Below are 7,406 nucleotides of genomic sequence, written 5' to 3'. Positions count from 1 at the left end.
TGGGGGGGGGGGGGGAGTTGGGAGAAAACACATGTCCTTAACTACTAAACATTAACTGAAACCTAAAACAGATCACAGGAAAGTCACAAGCAAACTAAGCCAGGGAGCTACCACCTAACCTTGTCAGGTGGAAGGAGAGACTCACTCAGGGCTGCTATCTGGAGGCTCTACTAGCTACACCAGCCAAATTAGCAAATGCTGGGTAAAAGGCCCATCCTGGAAGCCTTGCTGTTCTTCACTGTCAGGGGTTCCTGCTTTGCTTCAGGAGCTCTACCACCTATGCTAGCCAAAGTAGAAAGTGCTGGGTAGGGAGGCTCACTCTGGAGTTGCTGTCACTGAAGCTGGGGATCACTGCTAGGGTGCTATTCTTGGGAGTACTGCTCTGATTCCCACCTATGGGGGTTATTGCTGCTCTGCCATCACCTCAGGGGTTGCTAGTGCTCCTCTGCACTGTCAGGGGTCACTACCAGTCCTCTTGATATTGCTGTGCAACTCCAGCTCTTTTAGACCTTGACTTACTTCAGAGTAGGTTCAGAGATTTTTAGGTCTTTTAACTATAGTAAGTACCAGGCTTCCACCTGAACCCATTATAGGATCTTGCACTTGGAAGCACTTTTACTTCGATGAGTTAATAAACCACAAGGTGGATTTCCTGTCTGAAATCTCTCTGGTTCCCTACAGACCCTCCAGCTTTGCACTAAAAGTGAGGGTCACTCCACTGCTGACTGCATGGCTCACAGCAAGGGCTCATCTTTCAGTAACCTTCATATAACTTTGCATTAACTACATTTGTGTGCCTACACGCTTCACAGATTTGGAAGGGAAGGCCAGTGGACACAAAATCTTATCCATCTGCCCTGTACTTTGGATGCCTATACATATGTAGTGAGGCTGCTCTGTAAGTTCAGCGCATTGGAGCAAATTTGATTAATTGAGTCTGCTGGAGTGTGGTAATTACCACGCTCCAGCAGACTCCAGCATCATGTGTATCAGCGTCCCTATGCTGAAAAATGAAGGTGGGGGTGCTTTAAATTAAGCTCGTCAAATGAGCTTTAGTTAAATCTTCCCTGCAACCATTTTTCAGTGTGGGGCCGCTGATACACATGACACACCAGGCAATTTAATTAGAGTGCCCCTTCTCCCCACCCCCACAAAGCATATGTATAAACACTCTTTAATCCCAAACAGTATAACACAAATGAACAAACAGTACAGAGATGCAAGGAGTTCCTCAAACCTACATACTAATGAAGGTATGCAGCTAAAAAATACACAAAGTTACCATTACAGAAAATAATCTGTAGTCAAACATGTAGGATTCCCATGTAGAGCATACACATATATCTGCTGGAAACACAAACAAGACTTAGTTGACACAAACCATCTTTTGTTTCTTTTCCTTAACCAGTTACAAAATTTTCCATTAAACAAGTGCTTTGCTCTTAGCTACCAATGATCTTCTATGAGGATTTTTTTCTCTCTCCTTGAGCAATAAAATCATTGGATTTCTCAACACTTCTAATGAAGAGTAGGTTAAGGCGTAAATTAAAAAGATGGATAAGCCAGCAAGGGGCTGATTAGGGTCTGGTTTGTTACACATCTTCAGCAGATTGCAGTGTACCTCCCTTTAACCAGGGTTAACAAGGGCCTGTAGAGACATCACATTTATTTTGTAGCTTCTTTAAAATTAAAGGACAACTTAATACGATCCCATTTGTCTTAACCTACTGTTAGATATTGTACTTCATTAACAATTAAATGTCTTATGTTCCAAGGCGCAAACGTAAGGCCTGTGATAGGCCCTTGTTAACCAGCAATTCTTTGAAACTGGCAGCAGCAGTTTTGATGAACCATTATGGTACTTTACTGTGGCAAATGGCATTTTCCCCCATTGTTGAATTTAATTATCCTTTTAAATGTTAATTGCTTGCTGTCTCTTTGCATAAAATTAAAGCATTACTTCACGATAATGTTAAAAAAAATTGCCACCTTTCATACACTTGTGTTTGTATTCCCTTTGATGACTTTATGCACTGCTTTGCAGAGCTTAACTAGAAAAAAGGGGAAGAGGAAGAAAAGCTTGAGTACATCAGTAGTATAAAATGAAAAGCTTACACAACAGCATAAACTTGCTGGGCTGTAAAGCAAACTTTCTTATAAAGAATCCAAACAGGTTGCAGCAGGATGTTAGAAGCATAGATGAAACAATACTGAACAACCTGTTCCAGTAGCTGCTAAACTTATGGATTACTGAATCATACGATCAGTCAATATCTGCAAGAATCAAGCTCACATGTTTCCTGTGGCTGCCGGAGGAACTCTCACTGCATAGAATAAGACCCAGTGAAAGGTGTTCTCTCTCTCTCTGTTTTTGTAACTGTTTTCTTTAACAACCTGATAACAACAAAAGTAGTATAATTTCATCCCTACTTGGATGTGGATGTAGATGTAATGGTATACATGAAGTGTGCTTATAGCAATAAATATTACTCTTGTATAAGCAAAAGGCAGGGCAATGTGCAAGTGCCAATGCAGGGGGAATGCAGCAGTACAGATGCTCCTTTTGCTGCTGCTACTACTGTCCCCAGTTTATCTGGGCACAGGGAAAGGCCCAGAGCCACTCCTGTTCTAGCGCCAGATTGCAGCTGTGCAGTGCCAGGCTTAGCAGGGGACAGAGGCAGTGATGTAGAAGGTCCTCCTTGAAGTACCTGCTCCTTTCCCAGCTCTCCCCTACAGGTGTCTCCCACTGTCTGGGAGCAGGTATGGGAAGAAGGAACCTGTGTTCCACTGCCATCATCCCCAGCTAATGCAGGCACGGGGGGTGGGGAGAGTGGAGCAGAGCACTTCTGCCCTGTGAACTCAGCTGGGGACAGCAGCATCAGCACACAGATTCCTCCTTCCTATACATGTTCCCAGCCAGTGGGGGGCACCTACAGGGGAGCAAGGGAAGGTAGGAAGCAGGGCCCACAAAGAGAAAACTTCCCTGGCTAAGCTCAGCTCCCTGCACAGCTACTTCCTACAGTCCCTGGCTGGGGCAGAACCAGGGACAGCCACAGTGGCTTCAACAGAGGGTGACTCCCACTCTTGCTCTTTATTCCTGTATGGAAAGGGAAATGAGGTATAATAGTAAAACACCTTTATAATGATGCACCTGAATTCACTCCCTTCCCCTGCCAACTTTTTGCTCCTTCTCTCCCTGCTAAAAAGAAAGAATTCTAACAGAAATATATCAGTCCAAAAACTGTGCAAAGACTAGGCTTAATTGTAAGGTCTATTTTATTTGCCTATCTTTGCTTCAGAATTAAGTACTACCACAGAACCATCATTCTATTTTACTTTTTACTGCTAAAACTTCCTTTTCATTCTAGAAATCATTAAGGGTCTCAACGATAGGAAACAGAAGTTCCTAGCACCATAAAGTCAGATTTGCTTAATTTTGGGAGTTCAACTGCCATTTAGCTTGAGTGTCTTGTTAGCCTTAAAATTACACTGTATTGAATTCTCTTAAACATACTTCTGTATACGGTTTTGCAGTTAGGACTTAGACTATGCAACAGACTATCTACAGAATATTCACAGAATCTCAAACTGTGTAACACCTGGTGTAGTGCCTGCTGCTTGAAGGCACATGTACAATGAAAGCTCTCAACAAGTACAATAAATGAGCATTAGCATAAGCATGCATAACAGAGTGGTCAAATGTGGTGTAGAGACATGAGAGGAAGAAGACTTAGGACTCAAAAGGGTCTTCTTACAGAAAATGCTACCTACCTTTCTGCCATGCGATCAAAGTAGTGCTAACCTTACAGGAACTAGAGCACAGTTCTCATACAATATTTCTTTTAGGCAATTCATATGAAGAGTAAGGCAGGGCATAATGCCTGAACTAAATGCATTGACTGGTTATAATTTAACACTTAAAACAGCATTGTTAGCCATATATTTTCTCTTAATATTTATTTTAAAGTGTAGTGTTCCAACGTGGAAAGACTACAAAGTGGACTTTCAAAAGCATATTAAGTCATGTAGGAAAACATAATGTAACGTAACATTACATCTGTAGTGTAAGCTTTTCATCTTATACTACTGATATATGCAAACTTTTCTCCCTCTTCCTGGTTTTCTAGTCAAGTTCTGCAAAGCAATGCATAAATATAAACTTTGAGGGTTAAAGGGACTTGTGCATTTGTTTTCCTGTGGGGTCAGGCCAACTCCCAGGATCTCAATTGTGCTGCTAGACAGGAGGGCTCAGTGTATGATTGCACATACATGAACACAGAAATCAATTAGGTGCATACACACAGAGTCAATTACCAGCCTAGGCATATGCACACCTGTCAGCAGTTCAAACACCTACACACACTATACAGATAAAAAATTAGACCAGAATCAATTATCAATACCTGCACACCCAATACACACACAGAGATCACTAATTCGTATATCATGCACACAGTGACATATATGTATATCAGTTCACATACATACCACTCACCTACACATACACACAGGTGAATTCCAAACTTGGGTGTTGTGAGGTGTATTTGTGCATGTGCTTGGTGTACTTGGGATACCTGGGAAAAGGTTAAGGTAAGAAAGTGGAAGTGTAGGGAGTGAAAGTTGCTGGAACCGGGATTAGAACCAGTGGACTAGGGAGAGCTGGGCTGAAGAACTGAGGCTTGGAGGTTACTTTAAGTTAATTGACCTTAATTGATTAAAGGGCAACACCCAAAGCCTACAGAAGAGGGGAATGATGCCAGAGAGAAGCTGGTACAGAGGCTGGGATGGAAGCAGGAGCTATGGGGGAGCCAAAAGGTAAGTGGGCAGAGGGAAACTGGGACAGAGGGTGCAGGGGAGGCTAGAGAGAGTGAGGAGGAAATGGGACTGGCTCTGGGAACCAGGGGTGCTGGAGAGGGACTTCCAGAGAGCTCAGGAACCTATGGGGGGGAGGGTCCCAGTCCCAGGTGCTGGAGAAGGGCTCTGACTGCTGGGAAACCTGTGGGGCAGCCTGAAGGAGCTGTGCAGAAGTTGGTGGCAGGCCAGAGGACTGTGGGGGGAGAAGGGATAGCTAGAGAGGGTGTGGGGGAAAGCCAAAGAAAAGTGGTAAAGGGGCAGGAAAGGTTGGGAACAGAAGGCGGAGAGAGAGATGGGGAGAGGCAACAGGAGGCAGAAATGAGTGTGGCTGCGAGGCTAAAAGTGGCAGGAAGAGCTGCAAAAAGACACAGGAAGGAGGCGGGGGACAGCAGAAATGGGGTTAGGAGGCTAGAAGTGGCAGAAATGGTAGGAAGGGCTGCGGAAAGATGCAGGAAGAAGGTGGTGGATGGCAGCAACAGTACTGAGAGATGACAGAAAGCAACGGGGTGAAGAGGCTGCAGCAGGGGAACAGAGAAGGGACAGAGAGAAGCTGAGAGGTGGCAGAAAAAGGGGGCAGGGGGGAGCTGAGAGAGAGAGACCAGAATTTAAGATCGGGAAGGGACCAGGGCTCAGTAAAATACAACCCAACTCGGGGTTATAAATGACAGTGGTTTTACTGAACAGGGGAGATGGTGACACAATATCTTATTGGTTCCTTTGCACACTGTGCATGCATGCACACATACACACACAAACACAATGACAGCAGGGGTTAAAGAGGCTTGATGCATGGGGATGAAGTCCAGGAGGGGAGAGAGACAGCGAGTCCAAACTGGAGGAGGAAATGTGCAGGTGATATCTACCTATCACAGGCTGAAAGTTGGTCCTCGATGGCCAGAGCTGGCTATTTTTCCAGCCAAATAGTTTATGCCCCTCAACACTCAGTTTGAATCAAACAAAAGTGTCTGCTGAATTATGTTTGGTGGATGTTTCAGCTAAATACTGAAACAACATGAACATTGAAATGTTTACTTTCAGCATTTTCATTTATTTTCAATACATTTTCATTTTTTCAATTCAAAGTAAAATTTTTGCATAACTTTGGTTAAATGTACTTAAAGTAAACTTTTAGAATTGAGACACAACACAAAAAACCCTTGTTTTGGTATTTTGTTAAAATAAAAACAAACTGTACATTTCAGTTGAATGAAAAAATAAGGATTTTTGGGGGGGCTAAATCAGTGACCCCCAAAATTAGTTATTCCCCAAAATCAGTTATTCACACAACTCTACTCCTCTACTCATGGATGCTTTTATAAGTCTTACACTGACTCTCTTTGATATGATGAAGGTTTGACTGTTGTATCTAACTTCATTCTTATATGCCAAATTAAAGTTACAGAAATGCTCTGATCATAAGAGGTGGCAAAACTTGTCTAGAAAAGAGAAAGTACTCCCAAACTTACATGCTTAAAACTAGGCAAGTATGTTTTTGTAGAATAGAGACCTTGAGGAGTAAAGAAATTCAATGGGTGCACTGCAGTGTACCTCCATATTAATCCTCTACTTTCTAATTTATACAGTTACATACATATAGCATTGTGGAAGAGAAAAATAAATGTACATGGATGAGACTACGATACAAGGCAATAAGCTAAAACATTAAACAAGAAGAATTATTAATAGTTGAATAATATGTTAAGAGATGTTTTTGAGTTAGGCCTGTTTAGGGGTCCTTTTATTATTTAATATTTTGATTGATGATTCTGTAGCAAAACCTCCAGTTTTTTCTTTTTCTTTTTTTTTTATTGCATTCACTCCCCTTCCCCAACCATTTCTGACTTTTTCTCTCCCCCTCTATTCCCTACAGATAAGTGAGCTCAAACTTAGGATAAGCTTTAAACATTTTTATTTTGGTAGCAAGTTTTTGGTTTTGGATATCCACTGTTTTATACTGTATTATTATTAGGTTTGTATTGATTTTTACTGTTGTATATTGTATTATTATTATTTTTGTATCGATTTTTATTGTTTCATATGGATATTGTATGGTTTAGGCCTGTGTTTGTAAATGAACCAAAATCATGACAAGTTTCCATTTTATATGTCAAGCCTCCATCTTCTGTCCTCTTCCTGGGCATCCCATGTTGCAACAATATGATTTATTGTACCCCTCCCATGTAAATTCGTTCCCTATGAATGAGAATGAATGGGCATGATTGAAATACAATGGTAGCAGGCCTCTACTGAATGGCCTGTAATGACTGGGCCATCACCTTGCATTGATTCATCCAGGAACCATGGACCTCACCCAGGCACAGAGACAAGAACAGCATTTGAAAAACAAAAGACCCTGTAGAACCAGCAACTCTCACTATTACAGACATCTGAAACTGCACATCCCTACATGGAGCACACATGCTCAGTATGCCAGGGGCTGCCCCTTACCTGGGCATGCCTCCTGTCACTAGGGTCACACATGGTCTGCCCCTATAAAGAGGGGCAGTGAAGACAGACACAGTGGGAACGCCATTTCCATCCGGACCAAACCA

This window comes from Gavialis gangeticus, unplaced genomic scaffold, assembly GCF_001723915.1.
Source record: "Gavialis gangeticus isolate Ggan-Ray unplaced genomic scaffold, GavGan_comp1, whole genome shotgun sequence".
NCBI lineage: Eukaryota > Metazoa > Chordata > Crocodylia > Gavialidae > Gavialis > Gavialis gangeticus.
Note: the sequence above shows the minus strand (reverse complement) of the source record.